This window comes from Heloderma suspectum, chromosome 7, assembly GCF_057233095.1.
Source record: "Heloderma suspectum isolate Gila_16-S chromosome 7, 16-S_ref, whole genome shotgun sequence".
NCBI classification, from domain to species: Eukaryota; Metazoa; Chordata; class Lepidosauria; order Squamata; family Helodermatidae; genus Heloderma; species Heloderma suspectum.
In genome coordinates, this window is record NC_139464.1 from 33,713,665 (window position 1) to 33,727,833 (window position 14,169).

Genomic DNA, 14,169 nt, shown 5'->3' on the forward strand with positions numbered 1-14,169 from the left:
TCTGAACTACAATCAGCTCCAGGTCTTGTTTTTACCGACTGCATAGATGTCTGCCACGTTTGGCTACAAAGGATGTAGTTAATCTGATTTCGGTGTCGACCATCTGGTGAAGTCCATGTATAAAGTCGTCTCTTAGGTTGTTGGAAGAGAGTGTTTGTTATGCACAGTGAGTTGTCTTGGCAAAATTCTATCAGCCTACGTCCTGCTTCATTTTGTTCTCCCAGACCATGCTTGCCTGTAATTCCAGGTGTCGTTTGACTACCCACCTTAGCATTCCAGTCTCCTGTAATGAAAATAACATCTTTTTTTGGCATACTATCCAGTAGGTGCTGCAGATCCTCATAGAACTGATCTACTTCGGCTTCTTCAGCATCTGTGGTTGGGGCGTATATTTGGATCACTGTGATGTTAAATGGCTTACCCTGAATTCGAATTGAGATCATTCTGTCATTTTTTGAATTGTATCCAAGCACTGCTTTAGCCACTTTATTATTAATTATGAAGGCTACTCCATTTCTTCTGTGGTCCTCTTGTCCACAGTAGTAGATCTGGTGGTCATTTGATGTGAAGTGGCCCATTCCAGTCCATTTCAGTTCACTGACACCCAGAATGTCTATATTTAATCTTGACATCTCCCCAGTAACCACATCCAATTTGCCCTGGCTCATAGATCTTACATTCCAGGTTCCTATGGTGTGTTGATCTTTAGAACAGCGGATTTGTTGTTCACCACCCGCACCATTGGCTGCTAGCTGTCCTTTCGGCTTTGAGCTAGCTGCGTCATCACATCTGGGGCTAGTTGAACTTATCCTCTGTTCCTCCCCAGTAGCATTTTGACCATCTTCCGACCTGGGAGTTCCATCTTCTGATGGTATACCGACATATCTCTGGTTGTACTGATCCATATAGTTTACATGGCAAGAATACTGGGATGGGTTGCCATTTCCTTCCCCAGGGATCGTATTTAGTCTGACCTCTCTTCCATGACCTTCCCGTCTTGGGTGTCCCTTCACGGTTTAGCTCATGACGTCACTGAGGTGCTCAAGCTCCAGCACCACAACAAGGTAACGATCTCCTTTGCTGGAGATATATGTGCTATAGCTGTATTCATAAAAATTTAACTGCTAAAATAACTGAAGTTAAGGCCAGACTAAGACATTTTGGTGCCTGAGGTTGAGCAGCAAATATACCCCAACCACCCCCAGTCAAGAGTGGCGCATAGTACCCAAGGCTGGTCAAGTTCCTTTGGCACCTGAGACAGAAAATCCAACAAATACCTGTCCCCCTCCCTGGTGGTAAAAATGCAATAATTAATTTCTAACTAACAATTTATTACAAATTATTTTTTGCCCTTTCATGACAACTAGAACCAGCTGCCTGAGGTAGGTTTGCCCTTATTAAGATTTTCCTCCTACTTACTTGGGCTGCAATCTTCTACTCATTTACCTGGGAGTAAGCCACTTGAACTCAAGGGACTTACTTCTGAGTAGACATGTATAAGATCATGTTGTAATTAACATTCCAGAATTCATCAGGTTTGAGCAAGATGCATTTCCCTTACAGCAGTGCATCATGAATGAGAAATGTATCTTTTAAAATGGAACATAAAGCAAGCTATAAGAACCAAGTTCTATGAGGAGTGCAATGTGAGACCAGCAATACTTTCACGCAGGCAAAGCATCCCCATTTGTTCAGCCACTTGTGTATCCACATGAGTGATGATAACTTAGGAAAGTTCTTCACATTTCTAAACTCACACAGTGACTATCATGTTATTTCTCTCCTTATCCCAATCCCCTCCTGCCTTCCTCTGTTCTTATACTGTGTATACGTGCTTGGAACATTCAGCACATTTTGATTGTGAAGGTCTATCTTTTAAACCTTTCATAATGCAAAACATAAAACCGGCTCATACATCAGGCTGGGTAATTCCTGGATTGTTTAACTCAGGAATTGCGAGAGGAGCAGCGCACACAAGCTGCGGGTACGTGCTCCACTCCTCTCACATTTCCTGGGTTGAACAACCCAGGAATTGCCCAGTGTGACATGCAAACTGGGTCATAGTCACAGCTTCTGGCAAATGTAGGTGGAATACATTGACGGACACACCTTTGTTGGAAACCACACACATGTTCCGTGCCTTGTGCGAAGCCAGATTCTCAAGATTTTGCCCTAGGTAAGACATTTAACTTCTGGATTTAATTTTCTGGAGTACATTTCTGTAATGCATTGATGAGATGAGAGGGTTTCCCCTGTTCTGTTCTGTTCCTTTCTTGCAGGAGTGCAGCACCTGTGGGCCAAAAGTGGACCTCCAGGCCTCTCAGACCAGACCTCACTCTCCCGAGGCCATGCCCCCTCACCAGCCCTGCTCCAGGTAACAGATATTATTTACTCCATCCTGCTCTGTCCCCCAACGACAAAGCCAATGGAGGGAACCTTGCATAAGTTGAGGAGTGAGAATGCCTGGATGTAAATGGCTTTTTTCCACTGTTTAAGGCTGGTCCTACTATTAGAGTGAGGCAGTCACCTCAGGTGGCAGATGCTGGGAGGTGGCAACAAGGTGGTGGAGGAGAGAGTTGTGTGCCACATGGCTTGCTCTGCACCCCATAAGCTAGCCTGCTGTCTTCAAGTGCAGACCACTGCTGTTCCATCACCAGTGTTGAAGAAAGATGCAACTGCCAGTCCAGCTGGCTTCTGTACATGGCATGAGGGGGGGGGGGCATCTTTTTCTTCACCTCAGGCAGCAAAATATCAAGTTGGCCCTGCTCCTGTTGCATACTGAACAAACATAAGAGTCACACCTGTAACCCTGCTCACCTCTGGCTCTGATCCTGCCCATTCCTGGAATGTGGAACGCAATGCGTTTTGGCCAAGATAATGACTACCTTAACTGGAAAAAAGGTTTCCCACCCCTGATTTACCTTTTTCTCTGGTTTGATTTACTCTGAGTTCCACTTCTCTAGAATTTTAGTTTCACTTTGGGAATCTCTAACATTATTTCTAGAATTGGAGGTTTCTGACCTTCAGTTTATTTGCATATTTCCCTCACCTCTGCCGTAATGAAGCACACATAGAATCAGAGAATTGGAAGGGGCCATTTAGGTCATCAAATCAAACACCCTGCTCAGTGCCAGAATCTAGTTTAAATCACCCCTGACAGATCATAGAATCATAGAATAGTACGGCTGGAAGGGGCCTATAAGACCATGGAGTCCAACCCCCTGCTCAATGCAGGAATCCTAGTCAGAGCATCCCTGACAGATGGCTGTCCAGCCTCATCTTGAATGCCTCCAGTGTGGGAGAGCCCCCTACCTCCCTAGGGAATGGGTTCCAGTGTCTTATTGCTCTAACAGTCAGGAAGTTTTTCCTGATGTTCAGCTGGAATCTGGCTTCCTGTAACTTGAGCCCATTATTCCATGTCCTGCACTCTGGGATGATCGAGAAGAGATGCTGGCCTTCCTCTCTGTGACAACCTTTCAAGTACTTGAAGAGCACTATCATATCTCCCCTCAGTCTTCTCTTCTCAAGGCTAAACATGCCCGGTTCTTTCAGTCTCTCTTCATAGGGCTTTGCTTCCAGTCCCCTGATTATCTTTGTTGCCCTCCTCTGAACCCTCTCCAGTTTGTCTGCATCCTTCTTAAAGTGCAGTGCCCAGAACTGGACACAGTACTCCAGATGAGGCCTAACCAGTGCTGAGTAGAGGGGAACTAGTACTTCCCGGGATTCGGGATTTGGAAGATATGTTTCTATTAATGCAGCCCAAAACAGCATTTGCCTTTTTTGCAGCCACATCACATTGTTGGCTCATATTCAGCTTGTGATCTACAATAATTCCAAGATCTTTCTCGCTTGTAGTGTTGTTGAGCCAAGTATCCCCCATCTTGTAACTGTGCATTTGGTTTTTTTTTCCTAGGTGCAGGACTTGGCATTTATCCCTATTCAATTTCATTCTGTTGTTTTCTGCCCAGCGCTCCAGTCTATCAAGATCACTTTGAGTATTGTTTCTGTCTTCCGAGGTATTAGGTATCCCACCCAGTTTTGTGTCATCTGCAAATTTGATCAGCATTCCCTGCACCTCCTCCTCCAAGTCATAAATAAAAATGTTGACGAGCACTGGGCCCAGGACTGAGCCCTGCAGTATCCCGCTCATTACCTCTCCCTAGCTGGAGAAGATCCCATTGATAAGCACTCTTTGAGTCCAGTTCTGTAGCCAACTGTGGATCCACCTGATCGTTGTTTCATCTAGCCCACTTTGAGCTAGTTTGCTGATCAGGATATCATGGGGCACTTTGTCAAAAGCATTGCTGAAGGCGAGGTATATTATGTCCACAGAATTCCCACAATCCACAAGGGAGGTTACTGATCAAAAATGAGATCAGATTTGTCTGGCAGGATTTGTTCTTGACAAATCCATGTTGGCTTTGAGTAATCACTGCATTGTTTTCAAGGTGCTTGCGGATTGACTGCTTTATAATCTGCTCCAGAATTTTCCTAGGGATTGATGCCAGACTGACTGGTCTGTAGTTCCCAGGTTCCTCCTTTTAGCCCTTTTTGAAGATAGGGACAACATTAGCCCTCCTCCAGTCTTCTGGCACTTCACCCGTCCTCCCTGATTTCTCAAAGATAATAGACAGTGGTTCTGAGAGTTCTTCTACCAGTTCCTTTATTACTCGAGGATACAGTTCATCTGGCCCTGGAGATTTGAACTCATTCAAAGTAATTATGTGTTCCTTGACCATATGTCTATCAATCTCAAGCTGTAATCCTGCCCCTTCAGCCTGTACTTTTCCTTTGCCGAGGGGTGGGGGTGGGGTCATAGACCCTCTTTTGGGAGAAGACTGAGCCAAAGTAGGAATTGAGCACTTCTGCCTTTTCTTTGTTATCTGTTGTCATTTTGACATCCTTATTTAATAGTTGAACCACCATTCCTTTCCTCTGTCTTTTACTATGCACGTATCTGAAGAAAGCCTTTTTGTTGCTTTTAGCATCCCTCACTAACCTCAGCTCGTTCTCAGCTTTAGCATTCCTGACGCCATCCCTGCTATGTGCTACCTGCCTGTACTCTTCCTTTGTAGCTTGGCCTTCCTTCCACTTCCTATATGTGTGCTTTTTTGTTTTCAGGTAATCTCTAAGGTTTTTGTGAAGCCACATTGGCTTTTTCTGTTGTCTTCCACCTTTTTTTTCTTGTTGAAATTGTTTGTAATTGTGCCTTTAGAATTTCCTTTTTTAAAAAAACTCCCACCCATCTTGGACTCCTTTTCTCATTAGAGTCACTTGCCATGGGACCTTACTTATCATTGTTCTGAGTTTATTAAGATCGGCTTTCCTAAAATTCAGGGCTTTAATAATGCCAACAATTAGGAGCCCACCACCTCCCTAGGCATTTGGTCCCATTGTTTGACTGCTCTGACCATTAGGAAGTTTTTCCTGATGTTCAGACAAAAAAATCCTGATGTTCAACATGTGGATTGACAAGAGACTGCAAAGAAGCCATCTTGATGTGATCATATGTAGGATTACATCCAGTTTCTTTTTGTGCAGTGTTTTATGGGTGGTCACATATGCTTTTGTGCATTGGTAAAACACACAAAAAGGATCAAAGCAGTTTCAAAACCAACAAAGTTAATCTTGATACAACCATACATACGATCATTTCAGGTGCGGTGTTTTATCAGTGCACATGTATAATATAGCAGGAATGGACATGAATGGACTGAAGGAACTGGGAGCTGCAATGCACTCTCCATGTGCAGTGCCCTGTATTAAATCACTAATAGATTCCAGACCCGTTAATTCAGAACTCCAGGGGAAAACTCTGATGAGGACATTTTTTGAAAGCAGGAAGCTCCCAGGAAGGCAGGAAGCTCCATTCTTCTTCTACGAGAGATAATCATATAGTATAGTCTACCCTGCTCCCTCATTTCTCTCCACACGATTGAGATTGTGTATTGAAAGATAGTAGGGCTATGTGAATGCTCTTCTTGGCCCCTCACCAAAGCTATCCACAAGTTGGGGGCAAGATCTGAAGGGCGGGGGAAGCCTGCAGAACGTGTGTAAGCTGCCTCCCTGAGCTGGAACTCTGCACGCTTATTATTAAACAATTATTTATTAATATAAAACAATTATTAAATATGATTATTATTGTTATCCAAACATAATTCTTGCATTATTTGTGCTCAGCATTTTTGTATCTCACATATTTATTAGACAAAATGCTTTGTATTGTAACCTTCATCGCTTTTGCCCATGTCAGCCTGCCCACACTTTAAGATCAGCAAGAGACGCTCTTCTCATTTGCTCCCCTGTGAAAGCCGTTAGGTGAGTGACCACATTTATTTATTTATTTATTTATTTATTTATTTATTTCTATACTGCCCAATAGCCTAAGCTCCCTGGGCGGTTCACAAAAACTAAAACCACAAAGTTTTTTATATTAGACATGATATACTGTATAATAAAATTCCTGTTTGTATAGAAATGTGTACATTCATATATAGATTTAGAAATGACACTATCTAAAATATAGATAGTATAAATATATTAGTGATTTGTTATTATTTCTTATACTTTTTAATTTCCTTCCTTTTTTATTATTATTACTATCATTATTATGAGACTTTGATTAGTAATATTTTTGGCTGGTTAAATTGTTAAGCTTTACTATTATACGTTAACTGAAGGGCAATATATGGTTTAGTGGAAATGAATTGTAGGCTTGCTCCCTTGCTATAAGACTGATGATATGATACTGAAATGTAAGGTTGATTATCTATGCTGTACTGAATTGTAATATTGGCAATGTTATAGGTATAACTTTTAAGTAGAATTATATTTGAAGTTTGTGTGTAATGGAGTTTAAATTTAATCCTTTTAAGTAACTTTTTTATATTTTTTCTTTTTCTTTCTCGCTTTCTTCTTCCTTTTCCTTCTTCTGTATTTTTTTTCTTTTTCGTTATTGCTGTGTCCTCCTAAGAATACCGTATTGTTGGAAACTGTAGATAATGACTAGGTTGTTGGTACTGTTTATTTCATTTATAAAGATAAAAAATAGAATAAAAAGTATTTAAAAAAAATTAAAACCACAAAGTACACCATAAAACAATAGAAAATATAAAAGTTTGAAAGTACAGTATAAAAGTATAACCAGAATAAAACCTAGCAGCAATGCAGAGATTTCAAATACAGATTTAAAACAGCAGAGCTAAAAGACCAGAGTGCTAAAATGCTGGGAAAATACAAAGATCTTCACCTGGCACCGAAAGGAGTACAACGTGGGTGCCAGGTGATCCTCTCTAGGGAGCTCATTCCACAGTCTGGATGCCACAGCAGAAAAGGTTCTCTTCCTGTTACCAACCTGCCTCACTTCCTTTGGCAGGGGCTCCCAGAGAAGGACCTTCTCTGCAGTGGCCCCAGACTTCTGGAATAAGTTTGGGGGTCTGCCATGCTCCATCATTGCAGGCTTTTAAGAGGCCTTGAAAATATATTTTACTCTGACCTTCTCCTGATATGAATGATTTTGTTGCTGTTTTATTGCTGGTTTGGTTGTTCATTTTTATTGCTGTTTTTATTGTGTTCTTACTGTTTTTATTGTGTTTTTTATCACTCTTAATATCGTATTGGGTTTATGTGTTTTATTGCTGTATGCCGCCTTGAGAGGGCTTCTGCCCTGAAAGGCAGCCAAGAAACATTTTAAATAAATAATACATTTTGGTCTAAGTAATTAAAGAGGAAAATAGATGCTTTTATACATGTATTTAGCTCCTCTCAGAAGCGCAGCTGGTCTCCTTGCATTTAAAAATGTATGTACGGCAGGGGCGTGGTCATGGCCGCAACCTCTCCCACTGCCCTACATTTGTTTTGACACACATCTGCCATGTGTCTCTGAGCATACAGATGCTTGTCTGTTGGAAACTTTGCCAAAACAGGGACCCCAGTCATTGGTAGAGCTGCCCGCATGCATGTGCTTGGATGCATGTAGGCATGGTGCAGACATGTGTCAGAAAGCACGTAGGGCATAGGTGGACGCTGTAGCTCCACATGTGTTCATTGGACATGTGGGCCTCAGCTTCACTTCTCTAAGAGACAATTGTTTGCACACCAATTCCTACCCCTTGTGTTGAAATTTTGCTTTTGTTTCCACATGAATCCAGCCTTCCAAAGATGACATGTTTTGCCCTGTTGCTATGGCCAAGAATGCGATCATAAAATTGCCTAACCACCACACTGAGAAATGGCCTGTCAACGCTTTCTGATGTTGGAGGCCATGGTACTGGTGCAGCAGCCTCCAACAACTGCAGCATTTCCCTCCTTATATACTTGCACAGTTTTAAAGATGATATGCCAGTTGGTACAAATACACTTATTGATTACCAGTCTCATCTTGTTCCCTTGTGCTCTTTCAAACCTTTTCCTCCTATGCCATCAAACTAGACAAGAGGCAATGGTGTGAATAGGTCTGAATAGCAATTTGATCTGCAGATGTTATCAGGTGATCGGGTTTAGCTCCATGCCATGAAAAACTTCGCCTGCTGATTTCTCCATACCAAACCTCTTTTAAAGGGACAGGAATAGGCCAGGCTGGTCTCTCTCTACCTGCCAGTCGGCAAGCATGCTTACATAAGACAGAAACAATTTAGGGAATTGCTTGCTTCGTCATGTAATCAAACAATCCTGCATTGTATGTACCAGTTCACAGTGTTTGACTTATATCTCCACTTGTTGCTTATTTGGGGTAAAAAGGAAAATACCTATGAACTAGATCCAAAGAACCACATTAATTCCATAGGCCAAAGATAGCTTTGGACTTGTGCCCTTCAAACTGTTGCACCCCCCTATGCCAATGGCATTATGTGAGGAGAGCTGCCCCTCAAAAGGAAAAAGTCAACATTTACCAGCCCTTAGGGGTACCTAAAGTAGCTCTTTGGATCCTACCCCATCAGTCATAAGAAGAGAAGAAGCATTTTGGTGGATCAAACCAAGTAAAGCGGGCTTCACATTTGAGGAGATCTTCAGCAATGTGCCCTCTAAAGGGTACCCCTATACCTAGGGGGACCCCTGGTGATTTATAGGGTGGCTTACCTTGTAGTACATTGTGGTTTTATTCTTTTTCTTTTTTAAAGGAGTAGCAGAAAGCTTCTTTGGCAGCAGCCTCCCAGCGGGTGCTGTTTTGTTTCTTCCACAGTACCCCAGATGTTGCATTGGTCCAGGGCACCATTCCCCAACTTTGTGGTCCTCCAGATATTTTGGACTACAAACCCCAGCATTCCTGATCATGGGTCATGCTAGCCGGGACCGATGGGAGTTGAAGTCCAAAACGTCTGGAAAGCACCAGGTTGAGAAAGGCTGAGCCAGGGCAACGTGGGTGGTGGTGTATGGAATGGCAGCCGGCACATACCCATGGCAGCCACCATTTTGTTTTTCCCATCCTGCCCTGGAGTGATACAACAGCCAGGGCACTGTGCAAAAAGTAAATTAGCTTGACATCAGGAGGTGGCAGTAATAGGGCCTTTAGGCCTTGCTTCGCCATAAAACCTCCAGAAGAAGAAGAGTTAATTAGTGGTTACCAGCCCAATACAGTGGGCTCTGCTGAGTCTTGAGCCCCAGTTGCTGTCTGAGGAACTGTTTCCTGACACTGGAAACAGTTTCCTGACACTGGAAACATGGACATTTTGCCTGAGGCAAAAAGTCCATGTAGTCCAGCATCCTGCTTCCCTCTGGTGGCCCACAGATGTCTTCGGGGAGATCACAAGCAGGCTTGAAGGCAATAGTTTACTGCCAGTCCTGCTCTCACTCCCTGGAAATGGGTATTCAGACGTGTTTGAATCTGGAAATTGGATATAGTCATTATCATCATGTCCTTACAACAGAGGAGTTCTGGTAAAACCTTATTCAGGACATTGAAACCGAAAGATAATTGGCTCCTTGTTGTTCTGCTTGCTTAGCCAGGTATTTGCTACAATGTCACCTTCACTACACTGCCCTGGCGATGACTTTAGTTGTTTCTGATCCATAGCCAAGGTTGTGCGTGATGCACATTGCTTTTACAATCCAAACTGCCCACATGCTGGAGAGGGAACAACGCACGCTCCCTGCCACAAGACTTCAGATTACATTTTGGCTGGGTCTCCTCTAACATTCTGCATGGAAACCCTTTGAAGCTTTTCTGGTGCTGATCTGCCGGCTACACTCCATCAGGGGGTTGACTACCAGCTGTAAAGCTGGGCATCACTTTGTAATCTAACCTGTTTCTCGCTGTCTTCGTCCTGCTTTGAGCAGAAAGACATGATGAGAACAGTCATACAGTACGGCATATGGGGCACACTATAGGTGGGGGAAATTACATAATTGAATTATGTAATTTGAATGCTCCCCACATTAAAAAAAGGAGAAGACAACAAGCCTTGTAGTATGTCAGGGAGAACAGTTATCTAAATTCAGAAGCGACCTTCTCATTTCTAGGGTTTCAGAGTGCTCTCCTTGAATTGCTTCTGCTCAGTTTCCCCATTTCCAGATTCTCTTAAAATAGCTAAGAAAGAGAAGGACTATGTTAACTTTCTGAGTCAAGACCATGAGATGATTTTTTCTGATGGACAGAAAGCAGAATTTCACTAAATTTGGATTTTCTCACTACAGTAATGAAAACTTCCACACCTGGTGGAATGTTCTCTTCTGTGCAACACATGAGGGTAATCTCTCAGGGTTTAACTAGGAGCTAATTGACACTGCTGTGTGCCTCTTTGCCCCTTTTCTTCCTTGCAACACCTAGGACTAAGAGCTTTTCTAGATGAGGCTTTTACTGTGTGCTCATCATCATTCCTCACTCATGGTTGTTTACAGGTGCTTTAGATGATGTCGTGACACTCCAGTTTTGTTTTGTTTTGTTTTTTTCAGAGCATTGGGGTGGAGCATGTTGGAGTGGGGAAAATCCAGTATTTTTTTTGCCATCTTGAAACAAAGCACAAGTCCCCACCAGTGCAGTTCTGTTATTCTGCTACAGCACCACCTAGAGGTTATGTAGCAGAAAATACGGAAAGGCAGGAAAGGAAAATAACTTCATGTAGAGCTACAATCTTAATTCTCTAATGAAACCAGAAGTAGAAACAGCAGGTGAAACAGCCTTGTCTAGAAATGCTCTAAGTAAATACATCTCATGATGTAATGTCATTATGCTGTTTACCGCCTTGCCCTCACAGCCAACAGCAAATGATGTGAGGGCAGGATACTGAACAATAGTGTAATGACATCACATAATTCATTGTGTTTACCTAGATATTTTAAGGAATAAGGGGAGAGATACACAGAAGCATGGCAGCTTGTATCTGTCTTAACGTTTCCATGTCTTCGGTAAAATCAGTGATTGTGTGAAACTTTGCAATTGTTTGTTTTCTGGTTTACAGAGTCTTCCACCTCTGCTTGTGCAACTTGCTTCTGACAGTAAACAAGACCAATCTGCTTAAGTCTTGTTGACAGATGGACAGGAGCCTATCAATCTGAGCCAATGTTTGAATCCTCCAGACTAGCATCTAAGGTTTCTGTGATCTAGCCAAGAGCGCCTGGCAGCAATTAAGTGGCAGGGCCGAGGGGAACAGGGCTCCTGAGAGACCTTTTGGAGCTGGCAGCAGACAAGCTTATATGTTTCATAACCGTGGCCATAATGCCATCTCACCTACCCTCTAAACTGCTGGACAGAAGAGGCAGTCAGACCAAATCCATCTAATAAAGAGGACAGCAGCTACTTCTCTCTCTGTCTTGGTTGGACCACTGGGCAGAGGAACAGTGTGAGTAAAGGTAAATTTTGAAGAGCAGGAGATTGCCATGACAGTCACTGTGTGTATATAACACAGAGAGACGTTCACGCACACGCACACACCAAAGAGCAGCAGTACATAGCACCATACCCAATTTATTAGGATCAGCATGACTGAAATTTATTTATTTATTTATTTATTTATTTCATTTATATCTTGCCTTTTTTCCTCCAAGGAACTCAAGGCAGCATACATTATCCTCCTCCTCTCCATTTCATCCTCACAACAACAACCCTGTGAGGTAGGTTGGGCTGAGAGTCTGTGACTGGCCCAAAGTCACCCAATGGGCTTCCATGGCTGAGTGGGGACTAGAACCCGGATCTCCCGACTCCCAGTCCAGTACTCTAGCCACTACACCACACTGGCTCCCTAAATCCTGTGTGTAGTTACTTGGGAGTAAACTTTATTGAACATAGAAAGCAATTTATGGCCCCTAGACAGGAGCGGGGGGGGGGAGGCATAGAATAGTTCAGATTCCTGGATCCAAGACCAGAGACAGCACTTCAGCCTCGGACCCAGGAATCCGAGCTCCCCTCCCCCTTGCAGTCATCGCACAGAGAACCACGCTGGCTGCCTCTCTGAGGTTGCAAAGGCGGTCTCGGAAGGAAGGGAAAGGGGGCGTGCCAGTGGGAGGGGAGGGGCCTGAGGAAGCGGGGATATGAGCTCTCCCCAGCCTCCTTCCCTTCCCCTCCCTGACACCTCAGTTAGACAGGCAAACATGCCCATCTAGCTGAAATACAGAGCAGGAGGAGTACGGAGGCAAAGATTGCCTCTGTGTGCCTCCTGCTCTGCAAAGGATTCCTGTCAGCCTCTGAGTTAACAAAAGATCTTCAGTCAGCTGATACACATACTGAAATAGTTAGAAATGCACACCATCTTGCAAAGCAGTGTTACCATTTAAACTGTTAGCATGAAGTAGGAATCCCATTGAAGAAAAGGGAAAAAAAATCCAGCTTCTGCTTAATTGTTTTCCTAATTCTCTGATTTCCTATATAGCTTGTGAATCTCTCACAAACAAAAGCAAAACTTGAAAGCCCTGTTATCACCTCATTCCTTTGCCAGAGTGAGGAGGATTTGTCAATTACCCTGGTGCACCAGCAGATGATGTCACTGCTCCTGCTCTGCAAGATTTCCTGGAGTTGTGTTCCCCCGCATCCCTCATCTACTAAATGCAAGGGTAGCCCAAAATTTTTTCTGCATGCTTCAGAAGACCCAGGTCTGGCTCTCTGACTCCTCTTCCCTTTGCTCCATTTAATAACACATACCCCAAATTGCATTCTTATACATGGGAATAACTACCATTACTTAATGAATGGTACATCAGATGAAGTGAACTCTGGCCCATGAAAGCTTATGCCCCAATAAATAAAGATGATTAATCTTTAAGGTGCCACACATGATTTTTTTCCTTGCAGCGACTGACTAAACATGTTACCCACCTTAAGCATGCCACCTGTTTCTTATTTCAAGGAACATTCCTTTATTTATGAACATGCAAAAAGCAACTTCAATTTAATACATTACAAGGCCTCCATAGTTAAATAAAATACTGTTGATTTTTTTGATACTCCATTTTCTTACAGTTCCGCAATGGGTTTCTTGTGGGTCAGAAGAATTGGACAAGTGGGGGAAAGTTACCCTTTTGCCACTTCTTAATTATGCTTGATCTGGACTGCCACCGCCTTTCCTGAAAAAGACTCCTGTTACTAGATTTTTAACAGTTGCTGGGTGGCCAGAAATTCAACAGGTAAGTAGCATCACATTAACATTTGGAGTAATTTTTGGCTACTGTTGTAGTATCTTGCTCTTGCATATTTAATAGAGAACCACAGACAGGAAGCTTCTGCCAGCAAAATCATTAGGGAGTTCTGGTGTGAACATGTGAACATGCCTCCCATCCAGGAAGGATTTTATTGCAGAACTTTATCTGAATCCAGACCACAAGTACATTGGAAAAAAAGACTTGAAATCAATGGATGGAGCCAGCTAAAGTGTAAACATTTGGTTTTCTATGGATTGGGAGTGTCTTTGCCTGCCTTTTCATTAACTATGAATTAAAACACGAACAACAGTCTTGTGCTAGACCATGCACATTCTGAGAACAGCTTTGATCCTGTTGAGATTTCAGCAATATTTAATTTCCTATCCACATGTAGCTTTTCCCTTTAAATAACTCAAAACTGTGACTGGAAATTAAACTATCACCACTACCCAGTCCCCTTATCCATGTTGCCCATTGAATATAGTACACCAGTATAAAAGGCTTTGGAGCCCAAAATACCTGTACACCTGCAATCCAGTTGTTGTTGTTGTTCAGTCGTTCAGTCGTGTCCGACTCTTCGTGACCCCATGGACCATAGCA